The sequence below is a fragment of the Camelus ferus genome, chromosome 27 (genome assembly GCF_009834535.1).
Source record: "Camelus ferus isolate YT-003-E chromosome 27, BCGSAC_Cfer_1.0, whole genome shotgun sequence".
NCBI classification, from domain to species: Eukaryota; Metazoa; Chordata; class Mammalia; order Artiodactyla; family Camelidae; genus Camelus; species Camelus ferus.
The window spans coordinates 25,141,072-25,159,276 of NC_045722.1; the positions used below are offsets into that span (position 1 = coordinate 25,141,072).

General features: G+C 42.5%; 1 long non-coding RNA gene and 7 other non-coding genes across 8 annotated transcripts; all 8 read left to right on the forward strand.

Annotated features, from left to right (window-relative positions):
* The first annotated feature begins 475 nt into the window (after nt 1-475).
* On the forward strand, nt 476-559 carry LOC116660306. The gene has a single exon (XR_004315760.1). It is a non-coding gene; the product is annotated as a small nucleolar RNA SNORD115 (small nucleolar RNA).
* A 1,638-nt stretch (nt 560-2,197) lies between these two features.
* LOC116660307 lies at nt 2,198-2,277 on the forward strand. Its single transcript, XR_004315761.1, has one exon. It is a non-coding gene; the product is annotated as a small nucleolar RNA SNORD115 (small nucleolar RNA).
* A 1,966-nt stretch (nt 2,278-4,243) lies between these two features.
* On the forward strand, nt 4,244-4,323 carry LOC116660302. Its single transcript, XR_004315756.1, has one exon. It is a non-coding gene; the product is annotated as a small nucleolar RNA SNORD115 (small nucleolar RNA).
* Nucleotides 4,324-6,297: 1,974 nt separating this feature from the next.
* Nucleotides 6,298-6,377, forward strand: LOC116660304. Its single transcript, XR_004315758.1, has one exon. It is a non-coding gene; the product is annotated as a small nucleolar RNA SNORD115 (small nucleolar RNA).
* Nucleotides 6,378-6,843: 466 nt separating this feature from the next.
* Nucleotides 6,844-17,881, forward strand: LOC116660216. Its single transcript, XR_004315621.1, has 6 exons — nt 6,844-7,934; nt 8,170-8,298; nt 8,680-9,961; nt 11,407-11,521; nt 16,552-16,628; nt 17,776-17,881. It is a non-coding gene; the product is annotated as an uncharacterized LOC116660216 (long non-coding RNA).
* Nucleotides 8,349-8,429, forward strand: LOC116660301. Its single transcript, XR_004315755.1, has one exon. It is a non-coding gene; the product is annotated as a small nucleolar RNA SNORD115 (small nucleolar RNA).
* Nucleotides 10,421-10,499, forward strand: LOC116660303. Its single transcript, XR_004315757.1, has one exon. It is a non-coding gene; the product is annotated as a small nucleolar RNA SNORD115 (small nucleolar RNA).
* LOC116660323 lies at nt 17,259-17,325 on the forward strand. The gene has a single exon (XR_004315777.1). It is a non-coding gene; the product is annotated as a small nucleolar RNA SNORD109A (small nucleolar RNA).
* Nucleotides 17,882-18,205: the final 324 nt, after the last annotated feature.

The following is an 18,205-nucleotide window of genomic DNA, read 5'->3' on the forward strand; positions in this document are numbered from 1 at the left end:
TTATTAATGAGGAAACCCATTTATTAATTTCAGCACCTGAATATCATGTTAATATATTATTTTAAGTATAATAATATATATGCTATTAATGACAAAAGGTGCCTGGAGATAAATACTGTTCTCAGTAGCCTGATACTTAATTTGTAAACCCCGAGTTTCATGTGGATTCAGGGGTGTCATTTCAGGAAAGTTCACATGCAGTGGACAGTGCCAAATGTTTTCTGAGTATGGACTACATTCCTCCGTTAAGGAAAAGCATTAAAGAGCCATGTTCCATGACAGACCTAGTTCTATTATTTGATACCCATCCTACTCCTGTGCATTTAAGTAATTTGGCCTGCACCACTGGAGCATTAACGTGAGTCACGTGCCTACCACTGAAATACGTCAAAACACCATTCCAAATTGGTACCACAATTGGCTAGTAAGTGTATTCAGGCCCAAGTGTATGTATGCGTGTGGAGTCCCACAGTTTGGGTCAGTTATGAAAACTTATTGTCCTGAAGTGACATGATGACGTAAAAATTGTGATCAATTGAATTATGATGAAGATAAACCTGTGTTTTACAGGGAAATATATGTGTAATCATTATGTCCTTTCTAGGCATTTTATTTGGCACTTGAGACAAGGAAACCTTAAAAGAGGCTCATTTGAACCAATCCTGTCTATTTGCTCAAAAGTTAAAAAAAAAATATTCATCCTATAGGCTTTATGTCAAAGATTCATAATTTTTAATAGTAAGTTATATTAAGAGATTATTTCATCACTGCTTTTCTCTCAACGTGTCTTTGAGTAAGACACTCAACCAAGGGGTGCAACACTGCACTGATGGTAATTGTCTAGTTTCCGTTGGTCATTGTGTAGCCCAAATAGAAAATTCACTGGAGGCGTTGCACACCTCAGGTAAGCAGGTCTAAGCAGAAGATAAACTGAATAGGTATATGAAATTTCCTTTTTAATGAGCGACTGACTGACATGATGTAAATTTGTAATAAAAGTTTCATTTGAACATGAAATTAATAATATAGAACTTGAGAAATTTAGATTCAGTGTCCCCAGTGCAATGTTTAATCTAACTCAACAAACATGATGAGAGAAATATTTTTATAATTTTAGGGAATTCTAACTGCTTTGAGCGACTTTGAAGTACCAAAGAATTTCCCATAAATGGAGGAAAATGCCATTGAAGAAGGGATTTGAGATTCAGTATTTGTACTGTTATGAAAGTAAATTTTTAACTTAAAATTTAGAATATACATTAAGAAACACATTTAAAATTACAGCTCATGATATGAACCCATTGATCATTTAATAAAGGATATGCTATAAATGATACCAGAAGATTCTCATTTACATGTGAATAGGCTAGTGGCACCGAATCAGAAATATTGCTTCTTTTTCTCAACGAGTGACTGACTTTAAGGAATTCTCATGAGCAAATCCAATATATTTGGATGAAATTGTATTAAAATACCTGAGCTGTGGTTCCCATTCTACGGTGTGGTTTCATTTGACCTGAATATATTAAGAATACATATTTACATGGGTTATTGAATTCATTTGTTCTACAGTTGCCAAGTTTGTATGATATTGAAGAAGACACAGCATAACAATAGCTTATTAACCATGTTCAAAAAAGGTGGTTCAATAATTTCAAAGTATTCATTAAAAAACACAGTTAAAACCACACTGCTATCTGATTTGTAATCTAAAGACTCATGTGGATTCAAGAATAAGTTTTTATGAAGTTCACATGCAATCAAAAAAGGCACAGATAAAGCAGTGATTAATAAAATGAAATTGATAAAAGAAGCAATCTCATGTTTCCAAACAGCTGAAGGCATATGTAAGTTTAATAAAATAAAATTATAAACACTCTCTTTCTACTCCAGAGGCAAAAAGGATAAACAAAACTGTAATGATTGCTGTCAAAACTGAATGTAATGACCTCTAAGAACCGATAAGATTTAAGCTCAATTAGATGAAGATGTACATTTTAAAATATGTACTACAATGTGAAAATAAACAATAAAAAGAATTTTTAAAATATTTAGTTATTGAAAACACTAAAAAAAGTTTCAGCTGAATGCCACCAAATATTATGAAACTAATGTTCAGCATAAAATATTAATTTTAAAATATTTTGTAATAAGCATGCTAAAGAGAGAGGGAAAGGATACTTCAAAATGTCATAAATTCCTGAAAATAAAAACTCATATTATCTTGAAGACATATGATGGCCTAAAAAAATGCACAAAAGGATTAAGCTGAGGCAAAATGCACGTGGGAATCTGGAGGCAGAAAGATGGGGATCGTTCTGTACCTCCTAGAACCACGGGTTTTGGGTGTGGAGGTACCTTATGCCTCAAGGAACGCTTCCACCTGGGTGAGACAGGCTGCTGTTTTCAAATTTCTTTTCTGATCTCCATTCCATCCTACCCCAGGGAGGTCTTCTGAGGCCCACCCTCATCACTTTCTTTTGCAACTGCATCTTTCAGTATGTTCTGGAAAGGCGTTCTCCATAGCTTGAAAATTTTGAGGTGCATGGGCATCTTAGGTCCTAGGATCCTAGCCCCAGAGCACACTGAACAACGGAGGCAGCCCACCTCCAAACAGTAAAGAGGAGGGAGCCCTTTCAGGAACCTCAGTGTTGACAGAAGGGTGGTTTCTCCAGCAGCTGGAGTTCTACAGGATAAGGCCTCTGGCCCTGAAAAGTTTTTCTTTAGAGCGGAATTCTAATCCAGTTGGAAATGGAGGCAAGGTTTCCTTCACTGGCCACCCAGGGAAACATTCATTCAACTCTCTGCATACTTTCAGACCGATAATTCAGACCTGTTGACCAGATGGCCACCTTTGGTCTGTGATATGCCGTCTACACAGAAGCAGTGTAGGGAACTACCAAGGCCCAGGCTTGGGTGCCATGCCCAGCAGGCATGAGCCTATTTTGAGGGCCCCAGGGGTCAAGGTTGCTGACTCTTGTGGGAGCTGACAGGTGAACACTGAGCCTTCACGAAGCCTGGCATGGACAGCTTGAGGAACCCTGGGCACTTGGGGATGCCAGCTGTTCCTGATGGGCCATTTGACTGGTTTCACTTCACTCTACTGGGCCCCTTGTGTTTCACGTGGAGCTCTTTGCTTCCAAAAGCCACTGACCTTAAAGATGACACCCTCCAGAAAAGAAACCACTTGTGATTGTACTTTTCTAGCTAGGTTGTTGACAACCCTAGTTGACAAGACATAGTACCATCTCCATTGATCGATCATATTGACTTGCAGGAGAGGGGAGACCCCATGATGGGGGCCAACAAGGGAGGGATTTGCATTGTTGCTCTTTGGGAGTCATGGGCACACCTTGGAAAGGAACACTGACCCAACAGAAGGTGGCTCTTGCCCCACTTGAGAGAGCCCATGAAAGGCTTGTCCTGGAGGACTGCTGGTGGGTCATGGGCCAGTCACCAGATATCTGCTTGCCCCAGTGTAATTTCTATAACTTTATGGCATGATTCACTTCATGTCCTAGAAAAGGGGCAAAGCCAAGCATCCCATCTACCGCCCACTGCTGGACCGGACCAGAGTCGAGACCTTCACAAGGGCTCTGTTCCCCAGAACACATGCTTAGGGTTTGGCCAGCCGAGACACCCTTGTGCTGTGCCTTCTGCTGGGGACTAAATCAGTGATGCTCAGCCTTCTCTGTGGGGTCTTTTTTGGTTCATCATTGATTTGACCTTTAACACATTGTTCATGGATTCATTCAACACTCATCCAATGCCGTCCACTCTTTGGTTCTCTATGAGAACCTATGTAGAGATAGAGAAAAAAGAATGATGAGGAGGGCTAGAGGTGGAAAGGTTGAGAGGTGGGTAGGTCCATATGCATATCAGGTATGTGCTCTATGTCTCTGTGGATAAATGCCTTGTTGATCTTTGTGTTACTTGATTTACAATCATGGGTGCAGAGTGTGTCCTCATTGGATGGAGGAAGATATAGCACTTACGATGCACAATCGCTAAAGGATGGACTAGGAGTTCTCATAGCTGTCCTCCCCCTCTCTAGCCAGATGACACTTCCAGAGAAAGATCTGAGTTGGGCATATTGCCCCTGGGGCAACAGAAGTCAGCTTCTGTCCAGCAGCAGGAAAAGGCTAAAAGTCACTCACGTCTTTTGGATATCCTAAAGTCCAGAAAGAATCTCAGGTAAGCCTACTGAAATGCTAGCACTCGATGCATGGGAAGCACCTTTGTTGGGTCGATGATGAGAACACAGATGGGCTTGAAGAGAAATGATGACCTAAAATCATGCTGAATAGTATTACATTGAGACCCAATAGAAGTGGAATGCTGGGCAGAAGATGGGGATCCTTTTTTCCCCTCCAAAGCCATGGGATTTGGGTGCAGAGTCACCCTGTGCCTTGAGGCACTCCCTTGTGACTGAATTGTGTTCATGGGCTTCTGCGTGGCTCAAGAAGGCTCCTATCTTTGGCTTTCTTTTCTAATGGCCAGTTTCCCTCTTCCTGGGAGACCATAGGTAGGGCCTTTCCTCAGCTCCTGTTTTTCTAATTGTGTCTTCCAGTCAGACGTTCTGGCAAGACTTTCACAGTGACCTGCCAAACTGGAGGTGAGTGGATATGTTTGGTCCTAGGTTCTTGTCCCCAGAGCACATTGGACACTAGGGGTGGTTTGTTCCAATCAGTAAAGAAGAGGGAGCCTTTTCGGGGGCTCAGTATCGACGAAAGGGTGATTTCTCCTGTAGTGGCAGCTACACGGGATGGGATCTCTGGCCCTAAAAAGCTTTTTCTTAGAGAGAATTTCAATTCGATTGGAATAGGAGGCGAGGTTTTTTCCACTGGCTTCCCTAGGGACCATTCGTGCAATTCCACTCACAATTTCAGGCTGATCAGGCTGACCGAGTAAAGAGGATGGCCACCTGTGTTGTGTGCTTGGAGGTCTCCCAAGAACCTTTCGTAGGAAAAAACCAGGGCCCAGGCATGGATAGGGAACCCTGCAGGCAGGAACCTGTTTAGCTAGTCTCAGTGGGTAAAGGCTGCTGACTCTTGAAGGAGCTGAAGGGCTACCCCCAAGCATTGACAAGGTTTTGACAGGACAGATACAGGGACCCTGGGCTTTTGGGGATAACAGTTGTTCTTTATGGGCCCATTGATTTGTTTAGTTTCACCCTTGAAAGCCCCTTGTGTTTCACATGGAGTTCTTCGCCTCCAGGAGACACTCCCATCAAAGATGCCACCATTCAGAGGACAAACGTCTTATGAGTGTACTTTCCCAGAAAGGCAGTCAGCAGCCCTTGGAGACATGATATCATCCTCATCTTGAGACCATGCTGATCTGCAGGAGATGGGGGACACTATGATATGGGCCTCAAAAAACGATTTTCGTTGCTACTGTTTGGCAGTCATGGGTATGACTTGGGAGCAAATGCTGAACCAAAAGAAGGCTCTTGTCCCAGCCTGAACAAGTTCCCATGCAGGTCTTGGCCTGGAGGCCTGGTGGTGAGCCCATGGACCAGTCATCAGATATCTTCTTCCCAAAACCTAAATTTCTATGACTTTTTAGCATGATTTTTCTCTGTGTTCTTGGGCAAGAGGCCAAGCCCAACATCCCACCTGCCACCCATTGCTGGCCCAGACCAGGATCGAGCCTGCCAAAGGGTTCCATTTCCCCAGGAACCATGCATAGTGTCTGACCAGCCAAGAAGCCCTTGTGCCCAGCCTCCTGCTGGGTGGAGAACCAATGACACCCTGCCTTCTCTGTGGAGTCCTTTACTGATTCGTCATGGTTTCGTCCCTTGGCACATTCTTCATGAACTCATTCACTCACTCATCCAAGTCAGTTCACTCATTCATTCATCTCTGTGGAAAGCTATGTAGGGAGGGAAGAAGGGGGAAAGGAGGACGGCTGCACGTGGAAAGGTTGAGAGGTGGGCAGGTCCAATATGCATACCAGATAGGTGTTTATTCTCTGGGTATAGGTGTCTTTGTCAGTGTTTGTGTTTCTTGATGTATCCCTGGGAATGTGTCTCATCACTGGGGGCATGAAGGTGTAACCCCTATGATGCACAATCTCTATAATGATGGACTAAAAGTTCTCAGACCTGCCCTATGCCTCTCTGTACAGAAGACATCCCCAGAGGAAGATGTGTCTTGCACATGGAAATCAGCCTTTCTCCAGCACCAGGAAGAGGTAGGAAGTCACTCACATCCTTCTGGATCTCCTCATGTCCAGAAGTTCCTCAGGTAAGCCTACTAAATTGCTTCTGCTCAGATGCCTGCAAAGTCCTTGGCTGGGTCAATGATGAGAACACAGATGGTCTTGAAAAACAATGATGACCTGAACTCGTACTGAATAAAATTACATTGAGACCCAATGGAAGTGGCAATCCAGGGCAGGAAGATGGGGATGCTTTTGTTTTCACTAGAGCCATGGGATTTGGGTGTGGAGGCACCCTATGCCTCGAAGCACGCCACTGAGACTCAGCCATATCCATGGGCTATCACGTGGCTCAGACAGGCTCCTGTTTTTGATTTTCATTCTGATGCCCACTCCCCAACCCCTTCTCGGGGAGATAGGCAAAGCCTTAACTCAACTACCATTTTTCTGGTTGTGTCTTTCAGTCAAGAATTCTGGCAACACTGTCAAAATGGTCCAACAAATTGGAGATGAGTGGATATGTTTGGTCCTAAATTCTTCCAAGACCACATTGGACACTAGGAATGGCTTTTTCAATCTGTAAAGAGGAGGGAAACCATTCAAGAAGCTCAATTTTGACCCAGGGTAATTTCTCCTGCAGTGGCAGCTCTTCAGGATAAAATATCTGGCCATGAGGAGTTTTCCTTAGAGCTGAATTCAGGTCCGATCGGAAATGGAGGCGAGGGTTCTTCACTGGCTGCCCTGGGGCACATTCACATGGGCAGCAGAGCACTTTCAGGTTGATCAGGCTCCCTGAGTGAAGACATGGCCACATGTGGTGTGTGCCTGGTGCTTCTGCCAAAGGCGTTCAGTAGAGAAGGACCAGAGCCCATGCTTGGACAGGAAACCCAGCAGGCAGGACATTGCTCTACTGGCCAAAGTAGGTAGAGGCTGCTACTTCTTGAGGAAGGTGAAGGGCAACCCCTGAGAAGCCCCAGTTTTTGGCCTGGACAGTTTCAAAGAGCCCAGGATGTGGGGATGCCAGCTGTCCTTCGTGGGCACTAGGACAGTGGGCTTCACCCTCCCAAACCCCGTGGGTTTCTGGTGGAGTCGCTCCCCTCCAGGACAAGTTGCCATCAGAGATGCCACTGCACGGAGGAGAAATCTCTACCGAGGATACTTCCTAGAGGGGCTGTCAGAGGCAGGGTATTGTCTTCACTGAGAGGCCACACTGACCCACAGGAGATGGGGGACACTGATGCGGGAAAGGAGGATGTATTTGCATGGCTGCCGTTTGGCAGTCATGGGTGTGCCTTAGCAGGGATGCTTAAGCAAGAGAAGATGGCTCTTGTCGCTGGCCTGAATGTTGCCATGCGGAGCTTGGCCTGGAGGCCTGGTGGTGTGCCCACAGACCAGTCCTAGGATAGAGGCTTCACCAGCCTAAACTCCCTTGACTTCTCAGCATGATTTTCTCTGTGTCCTCAGGCAAGAGGCCAAGCCCAGCATCCTACCTACCACCCATTGCTGGCCCAGACCAGGAACGAGCCTGTCCAAAGAGCTCCATTACCCCAGGACACATGCATAGTGTTTGACCAGCCAAGAAGCCCTTGTTCCCGGCCTCCTGCTGAGTGGAGAACCAGTGATGCTCTGCCTTTTCTGTGGAGGCCGATACTGATTCGTCATGGCTTCATTCCTTCACACATTCTGCAGGGACTCATTCATTCACTCATCCAACACCATCCGCTCATCATTCATCTCTGTGAAAACCAAGGGAGGGAGAGAAGAGGGGAAAGGTAAGGTGGGCTGAAGGTAGGAGGGTTGACGGGTGGGTAAGCCCATATGCATAGCAGGTGGCTGTTTTCTGTCTCTGTAGATAGGTGCCTTTGTCAGTGTGTGTGTTCACTGATACATGCCCAGGAATGCATCAGGTATCGTCATTGGAGGCATGAAGGTGAAGCCCCTATGATGCCCAGCTCCTAAAGGGGTGGGTTAGGAGTTCTCACCACTGTCTTTTTTGTCTCTGGCAAGAAATCATCCCCAGAGGACGATGGGAATCATCCCCTGGGGTCATGGAAGTCCATTTTTGTCCAGCACCTGGAAGAGGCAGAAAGTCACTCACAGCCTTTTGGATCTCCACCTGTCCAGAAAGCGTCCCAGGTAAGCCTACTCAGATGCCAGTGCTCGGCTGCGTGGGGAGCGCCTTGGCTGGGTCGATGATGAAAACTCATATGGTCCTGAAGAGAGGTGATGACCTAAAAATTATGCTCAGTAGGATTACTCTGAGGCCCAGGGGAGATGGCAATCTGGGGACCGGAGGCTGGGGATCCTCCTGTTCCTTCTAGAGCCACGGGATTAGGGTGTGGGTGTACCCCATGACTGGAAGCATGCCTTTGAGACGCATCCATGTCCTTGGGCTTCCATGTGGCTCAGACAGGCTCCTGTCTTCGGCATTCTTTCCCAGTGCTCAGTTCGCCCTCTTCCTGGGAGGCCATGGCAGGGCCTTTCCTCAGCTCCTGCTTTTCCCATTGTGTCTTTCAGTGAGATGCCCTGGCAGGACTTTGGCCACAACCTGGAAAACTGGGGGTGAGTGGGTCTCTTTGGACCTAGGTTCCTGGCCCCAGCGCACGCTGGATGATGGGGGTCATTTGCATCCAATCAGGAAATAAGGAGGAGCCCATTCAGGAAACTCAGTATCCATGGAAGGGTGAATTCTCCTGCAGTGGCAGCCCTACAGATAGGATCTTTGGCCCCAAATAGCTTTCCTTTAGAGCTGAATTTGAATGTGACTGGAAATGGAGGCAACGGTTTCTTACTGGCCGCCCTGGGGCCCTTTCACACAGGTCCTTGCACACATTCAGACCCAGCAGCCTTACTGAGGGGAGGCACAGCACCAGCTGGTGTGTGCCTGATGCGTCTGCCAAGAGCTTTGGGTACGGAGGGACCAGGGCCCAGGCATGGATAGGGAACTCTGCAGGCAGAACCTGATTTGCGGTCCTCAGCTGGTAGAGGCTGCTACCTCTTGAGGGAGCTGAAGGGCAACCCCTGAGCAGCCTCCAGGTTTTGCCTGGACATTTTCAGGGACCCCAGGCTTTGGGGGTGCCAGCTGTTCCTGATGGGCCCTTGGATGTGTTTAGCTTCACCCTACCAGGCCCCTTGTTTCTTGTGGAGTTCTTCCCTTCCAGGAGACACTGCCTTCAGAGATGCCACCCTCCAGAGGAGTCGCCTCTTCTAAGGATACTTTCACAGAGAGGCTGTCCGCGAAACCTCAGAACCATGGTATGGTTTTCATTGAGAGACCATTTTGACCAGCAGGAGAGGCAGGACCCCATGATGTGGGCCAAGGAGAATGCATTTGCATGGCTGCTGTGTGGCAGTCATGGTTGTGCCTTGGCCAGGGACACTGAACCAAGAAAGGCGGCTCTTTTCCCCGGCTTGAAATTTTTCATACAGGGTTTGGCCTGGAGGCCAGGTTGTGAGCCACCAGCCCATCTTAAGATACAGGCTTTGCCGAGCCTAAATTCCCTTGACCTATTGGCGCGATTTTGTCTTTGTCCTTAGGCAAGAGGCCAAGGCCAATGTCTCACCTGCCACCCACTGCTGGCCATGACTTCAGTGGAGCCCATCCAAAGAGCTCCATTCCCCCAGGACACGCGCATAGTGACCGACCAGCCGAGTTCCCCTTCTGCCTGGCCTCCTGCTGGATGAAGAATCGGTGACGCTCTGCCTTCTCTGTGGAGTCCCATACTCACTCATCACAGCTTCATCCCTGGACACATTCTGCAGTGCATTTACCCACTCATTCAACCCCTTATTCATTCAGGTTTGTGAGAGCCTGAGTAAGGAGGGAGGGAGAGGGAAAGGTGAAAAGGGCCGGAGTTAGAATGGCTGAGGTTCGGGTAGGCCCATATGCGTATCAGGTTAGTGGTTTCTGTCTCCGAATAAGTGCCTTTGTCGATGTGTGTGTCCCTTGATGTATCCCCTGGGGTGTATCATGTATCATCACTGGAGGCATGAAGGTGTAGCCCCTGTGAGGCACAGTCCCTAAAGGGATGGGCTTAATTTTCTCACGGCTGGCCTCCTCTCTGGCCTTAAGCTGTCCCCAGAGGAATATGTTGAGTTGGGCATACTGCCCCGGGGCCATGGAAGTCAGTTTTTGTACAGCACCTGCAAGACGCAGAAAAGTCACTCATGTTCTTCTGGATCTTCTCATGTCCAGAAAGCATCGCAGGCAAGCCTACTCAGGTGCTGGTGCTTGGCTGCGTGGGGAGTGCCTTGTTTCGGGCAATGATGAGAACTCACATGATCTTGATGAGAGATAATGACCTAAAATCACGCACAATAGGATTTCGCTGAGGCTCAAGGGAAGTTGCAATCCGGATGCGGGAGGCCGGGGATCCTCTTCTTCCTTCCAGAGCCATGGGATTTGGGTGTTGGGGCACCCCGTGCCTGCAGGCACACCCCTGAGGCTCGACAGCGTCCTTCAGCTTCCACGTGGCTCACACACGCCCCTGTTTTTGCATTCTTCCCTGATGCTCGGTTTCCCCCTCCCGAAAGGCTGTGGGCGGGGCCTTTCCTCAGCGGCTGCTTTTACAATTGATCTTTGCGTAGGATGTCCTGGCAGGGCTTTCGTCCAGGCTTGAAAAAGTGGAGGTGAGTGGGTCTTTTTGGTCCTAGGTTCCTGGCTTCAGAGCACGTTGGACGATGGGTGTGGCCTATCTCCCATCAGTAAAGAGGAGGGAGCCCTTCCGGAAAGCTCAGTATTGACCGAAGGGTGCTTTCTCCTGCAATGGCAGCTCTGCGGGGATAGATCTCTGGCCCCGAAAATTTGCCCTCTGAGCTGAATTCAAGTTTGTTTGGAAATGGAGTTGAGTTTTCCTTCACTGGCCGCCCTGGGGCGCATTCACTTTCAGGCGGATCGGGCTGACGGAGTGAAGGCAAGTCCGCCCGAGGCGTGTGCCTGGGGCATCTGCCAAGAGCCCTGGGTAGGGAAAGCCCCGGCACCGACTTGGATACGGAACCCTGCAGGCAGAAAGCTGTTCCGCGGGTCTCAGAGGGTAGAGGCTGCTGTAGGGTGACCTCTGAGCGCTCACAGGCATTGGCTGGACAGTTTCAGGGACTATTTGCTCTTGGGGATGCTAGTGTTTTTCTTTTTTTTGATGGGCCCTTTGGATCATCTAGCTGTGCCCTGTTGTGTCCCTTGTGTTTCACGTGGAGTTCTTCCTTTGTGGGAGCCACTGCCTTCAAATTGCCAATTTTTTTTTTCAGATTAGAAACCCCTTTTTTGGTACTTTGAGAAAGGTTGTTGAGAACTTCATGATAACATCTCCATGGAAAGAATAATTTGGCCCCGCGGGGGGTGACCCCGTGATATGGGCAAGGAGTGAGTATACGCATTACTTCTGAATTTGCCGCAACAGTAATTGAGAAGTTTTGTGATTCTAAGTTGATATTTATTATCACCTAAAACTGTTTAGACAAGTTCATTTCTGTTACATAATTTCACCGTGGATATGTCTCAATCATGATGAGCTGCTCACAGCTAGGAGACCCAGGCAGTTGCGGCTTCAAATGCGAGATCCACGTATATGCTTTGCCTATGATATGAGATCTTGAATAAAATATATGCAGACTGATATCCCCTTTAAACTTCCTGGAATTTCCATTTATATTATGTCTTCCCTTAGAAACGGCAATACATGATGTAATTAATCATTATTCTTCGTATTGCATCCTTGAAGATATATCCAAGGATTTGTCAAATACCTGTTTGTTTATGTCCATGATTCATATCTCTGTAGTCCACAGTGTAAGTACTTTGGACTTTTTAGATTAGAAATTGTAGAATAGTCCAAGTGAACAATGCATACAACAGAGATGTAGTCCTCACCCTTGATGACAACTATTTTCAAAATAAATAATACTGAAAAAATGAATTCTTAATCTCCTGAAACACCTGGCAGCTACTCAGGAGTCCTGTGATAAACGTCCCACTCTCCAGCTTACTTGGACACCAAGGTTTAAGGGCACCATATCTTGTAAGAATTTTCAGGGCAAAATGGGTATTTCTGTAGGTAGTTTTGAGAGTTTGGATCAATGAAAGGTTCTCCTTTTCCCTCAGTATTATTGAGGAACATTTGACAAATATAATTGGATATATCTCAGAGATACTGCATGATGATTTGATGCATTATATGCTGAAAAATAAATACTAAGATCCAGATAATTAACACATTCACTCACCCACACAGTTAATTCATATGTGTGTGTGTGTGTTGAAAATTCTTAAAATCTCTCACCAGATTTCAAGTATACACTACTATATTAACTATATTCACCATGCTGTATATCAGATCTCACTACTTTCTAAAAAGTTTGTATCCTTTCACCTACATCTTCCTAACTACCCCTCCCTCCATCCCCTGGCATTTTATTCTCTCTTTATATAAAACTGGCTTTTTAAAAGAGTCAACATATAAGTGATACCATACAGTATTTATCTGTCTCTGTCTGGTTTATTACATGTCCAACAGGTTCATCCATGTTGTCACAAATAGAAAAGTTTTCTTTTTCCCTATGGCTGAGTCATGTTTTATTATTTTATATATGTATACATTTTCTTTATCAATTCATCTATCATATGGGCAATGCTCCCATATCTTATCTGTTATGAATAATACCACAAGGAACATAGAACTTCAGACATTTCTTCGAGATACTGATTTCATTTCCTTTGGATAGATACCCAAGGATACAATTGTTGGATTATATAGTAGTCTATTTAAATTTTTTCTGAGAAAACTCCATACTGTTTTTCACAGTAGCGATATCTCATTGTGGGTTTGATTTGCAATTCCATGATGATTAGGAATAATGATTAGTGATTTCATTTGTTTGTCTTCTTTGGAAAAATATCTATTTAAATATTTTGCCCATTTTTAATGGGGTGATAATGAAGATAATGATTATGATTATTGCTGTTGAGTGGTAGGAGTTTCTTATATATTTAGATATTAATCATTTATTAGATATGTGGTTTGCAAATATTTTCTTCCATTTTGTAGGTTGTCTGTTCAATCCACTGGTTGTTTCCTTGGCTATGCAGAAGCTTTTTAATTAAATGTAGCCCCACTGGTTAATGTTTATTTTTGTTGTCTGTGCTCTTAGTATCATATGAAAAAAAATTATGGCTAAAACCAACATCAAGAACCTTTTCCCCATGTTTTCTGCTAGGAGTTTTATGGTGTCAGGCCTTATGTTTCATTCTTTAATCCATTTGGTGTTAACATTTGTGAGTGGTATAAGGTAGGGTCCAGTATCATGCTTTTGCATGTGGTGATCCAGTTTTCCCAGCACCACTGGTTGAAGAGACTATTTTTCTATTGTGTATTCTTAGCTCTCTGTTGAAGGTCCATCGAAAATGTACATGTGGATTTATTTCTGGGCTTACTATTCTGTTCAATCGATCTATATATTTGTCTTTATGCCGGTAATACACTTCTTTAATTACTGTAGATTTTAATATATGTTATTTTTTATTGAAATACAGTTGATGCACAATATTGTTAGTATCAGGTGTACTAACAGTCATTTGACATTTATCACATACATTATGAAATAATCACTACAGTAAGTCTAGTAGGCATCTGTTCTCATATAGTTGTTACAACGTGATCAACCATATTCCTTACACTGTATATTACGTTTCCATGGCGTATTTATTTTATGACTGGAGATTGGTACCTCTTAATTCCCCTCACCTATTTTGCACCCTGGCCCCACTCTCCACCCTTCTGCAGCCACCCAGTTGTTCTCTGTATCTGAGTCTGTTTTTATTTTGGTTTTTTGTTTGATTTGTGAATATCGAAACATCCTTGCATTCCTGGAGTAAACCCAACTTGATTATGGTCAAGTGTGATTCTTTTGATGCATTGTTGAATTCGGTTTGCTAATATTTTGTTGGGGATTTTTGCATGTATGTTCATCAGTAATATTGGCCTATAATTCTCTTTTATGGAAGTGTTTTTGTCTGGTTTTTGTATCAAGGTGATGCTGGCCTTGTAGAATGGATGTGGTAGTATGCCCTCCTCTTCAATTTCTTGAAATGGTTTGAGAAGGATTGGCACTGACTTTTCTTTTAGTGCTTGGTAGCATTTACCTGTGGAGCCATCTGGACATTGACTTTTGTTTATTAGGGGTTTTTGAATCACTGATACTGGTAATTGTTGTTTATATTTTTTATTTCTTCCTAATTCAGTCTTCATGACTGAATGTTTCTAGGAATGTATGTGTTTCTTCTAGGCTTTCCATTTTATTGGTGCATAATTGTTCATAGTGATCTCTTATGATCCTTTCTATTTCTGCAGTGTTGGTTGTAACTTTCATTTTTATTACTGATTTTATTTATTTGGGTCTGCTCTCTTTTTTCTTGGTGATTCTTTCTTGATGGTTTTACAGATTTTTTCCTATGGTTTTTAATCTCTATTTTATTTATTTCTGCTCTTACCTTTTTTATTTCTTTTCTTTTAGTGATGTTTGAATTTGTCTGCTCTTTTTCTTGTTGCTTTAGGTAAAAGGTTATATTGTTTGAGATTTTGTTGGTTTGTTTGTTTCCTGAGCAGGCTTGTATCACTATAAACTTCCCTCTTAGAGCTTCTTTTGCTGCGAAGATTTTGGAAAGTTGTGTTTACATTTTTGTCTCCAGGTATATTTTTATTACCTCTTTTGGCTATTTAGTAGCACATTATTTTAGACTCGATGTGGGATTTTTCCATGTTTTATTGTAATTTATTTCTGGTATCATGTAATTATGATTGGAAAATATATTTGATCTGATTTCATTTTTTTAAATTTATTGAGACTTGTTTTGTAGCCTAGCATGTGATATATCCTGGAGAATGTGCCATGTGCATTTGAAACGAATGTGTATTCTGTTGCTTTTGGATTGAATATATCTATTCTATTCTACATATATCTATTAATTCTGCCTGATCTAATGTTTCGTTGAAGTCCAGTGTTTCCTTATTGATTTTCTGTCTGGATGATCTGTCCATTGAGGTTAATGTGGTGTTAAAGTTCCCTACTATTATTGTGTTGCTGTCAATTTCTTTCTTTGCGTTTGTTAATATTTGCTTTATGTATTTAATTACTCCTATGTTGGGTGCATAGACATTTACAATTGTTATATCTTAGTGTTGGATTTATCAATTTATCATTATACAATGTCCTTCTTTGTCACTTGTTATAACATTTGTTTTAGGGTCTATTTTATCTGATATGAGTGTTGCTACTCTGGCTTTCTTTTGTTTCCATTTGCATGAAATACCTTTTTTCATTCTTCTTTTTCAGTCTGGGTGTCTCTCTAGATCTGAAATGAGTCTTGTACGCAGCATATATATGAGTCTTGTTTTTCTATCTATTCAGTGCCATTCTATGTCTTAGGATTGCAACATTCAGCTCATTAAAATTAAAGTAATTACTGATAGTTATATACTTATTGCCATTTTGTTCATTGTTTCCTGGTTGTTTTGGAGGGTTTTTTATTTATGGTTTCAATATGAACATACACCTCTGTGGCTAGGGAGTGTGGATCAATTAGGTAGAAGGAGTATCACCTTTATACTATTGTTAGATAGATTCTAACATACTTTAATAATATTCTAAATGATATGACCCAAGTTCACAGTTAACTACTGGTTCTTTGTTTCTGTCATATTGCATTGAAAACTGCCCCACTGCAATATCACTTCTGAATCACTCTAGACAGAAGGATACTGGGAAGCTTCTGGTGTTGTCATTATAACCAGAGTTACTAAAACCAAGTCAAATGTCCAAATGTGCCATTTTCCACAATAAACTGAATGCAATTGGTAAATTTTCAAGAGTGTTAGTGTGGTGTAAGGACTGTTTATTTGTTGGTAGTGGTCCTATCTGGATAAAGGATGAGCGTTAAGTATTGGGGTTACTGAGATCCAGCTGAATGGCCTTCTAATAAATTGAGTAACACTTTCAGAACTGGCTTCATTAATATCCTTCTCAAAAAATCCCACAGTACCACTGCCATGACACTTGATTTTTTACATCACAGGATAATGTTTACATCACAAGGTATTTATATAGTTTTTTATTGGATGGAATACAACTTTAGAATTTTCCATTTAAGAGACAGTTGCTGTGTCATTATTTGCATAGTTCAGCAGGGAGGATTATTGACTATTTGCAAAGTAAAGAACTCAGAGAGGAAACAAGGGGATAAATTAAATTGCAAGGGTGACAGAGGATCAAGCAATGTGATGTTTGTAGCAAGGAATACCTATATGATTAATTAAAATGGAACCAGTGTTATACCTTATTTTTAATTAAGTTAATGCATTGTATAATCTAATCTATTTGCTTTGTGATGTTTTGCTGCAGGTCAAAAACTAGAACAAGTTACTGTTTTTTCAAGTGAACACATTACATTCAGGGAAGAAAAGTGAGCAGCTACCACGGTACATTTGAAATTCTTTTGTGTTTTATGACTAGTAATGTCAGTAGTCAAAAATCTGTGAGTTCATTCTTTCAGAGACTCAAAAAGAATAAATATGATAAATATTTTTCCTGTGAATGTCCCTACGTGGTTCAAGCAATCCTCATTATTTTTTCTTCTCTTTTAAAAACCTTTTTACAAGCAATAACCTGAATAATTTTGGAGAGTTATTGCCGCTGAGAAGACTTTGGAGAGTCTTTTCACCATTTTGTATTAGATGAAAATAATCTTGCAGCGAAATGCAAGTGTGCTAAAAATTGACATTTTTAATCTTTATCTGGAACATTCAGAACATAGATGTTTCTACTTACATTTGTAGTGTAATTATACTACATACTATTTTGGTAAATTATTTACTCTTCAAATTTTTAGTTGATTAAGTGTTTCATTTTCCCAATAGATTTCATCTTATTAGAACAATCCAAGGTCACATTTCCCCATTCTACATGTATGTATAACAATTCCATTATTCAGGTACTAAATAAAATGTCTGCTGTACCATGGACTGTTCTTTATTCATAACGCAGTAGATGAGCCTGAAGGCAATGAGCCTGGCTGTGGAGGTGCTTATTTGTTGGGAGGGTGCTTTTCTGGATCGATGATGAGCACAACTGTCTGAGGATGCTGAGGGACTCATTCCAGATGTCAATCTGAGGTCCAGATGAATAATCCTCTAATAGGACAAATAAGACTCTCAGAGCCTGGCTCTATTTGGTGACCCCTTAGTAATAATATGCCACTGTTTGCATGCTTTTTTTTTCTTTTTCTAAGGAAAAAGCATTAGTGTACTATTTCGTAAGGCAGTATGCACCTTTATAATCAATGATCCATTTTGCTTCATTTTGCTCAACTTTGAAGAGAGTCATAAATTGATACCTGTATTTAGGAAATATGTTCTTGAGTGAAAAATGAGAAAATGGAAAAGATTGAATTAAGAAGGGGACAAGCAACTGAAAGTCTCATTAGTGTTGGACTAAAAGAAGGGAACATTGCATGCTTATATTAAGTAGTGGTAATGGAACCATATTTTAGTTCTTTACTTTTACTATTAAATATTTTCTGAGACTCTCTCCTTTTGTCTTTCTTTCTGTCATGTTTTGCTGATACAGAAGGACTGGAATCAGGTCTTCCACTTCAGAGGATGTGGGTGAGTAGCTCTTTGATATTCTTATATCATATGCTCTGTGCCAGGTCCTGAGGTCTCTGTGCTGGACTTTTTAGAGGCTTATTTGAGAATATTTTGATGTGTCCTTTTCCTCATTGAGATCCTCGCCAACATCACTTACATTATTGAATCCTTATCATTCCTTCGATTATTTTTAACTCTTTTCTGCTTTGATGGAAAAAATGCACAATTTTAGAGAATTTTTTGGCAACTTAATATTGGATCAAAAAATTATTGTAGTAAAATCCAAATGTGTCCAAATATCAGATTTTGGTCATCTGTTAAAGTGTTGGGATTTCAGGATAGAGACTCCACAAGTCATAGGTCTTTGTGGTCACACTGCATGATATTTTTGTTCCTACTTTAATCTTTGT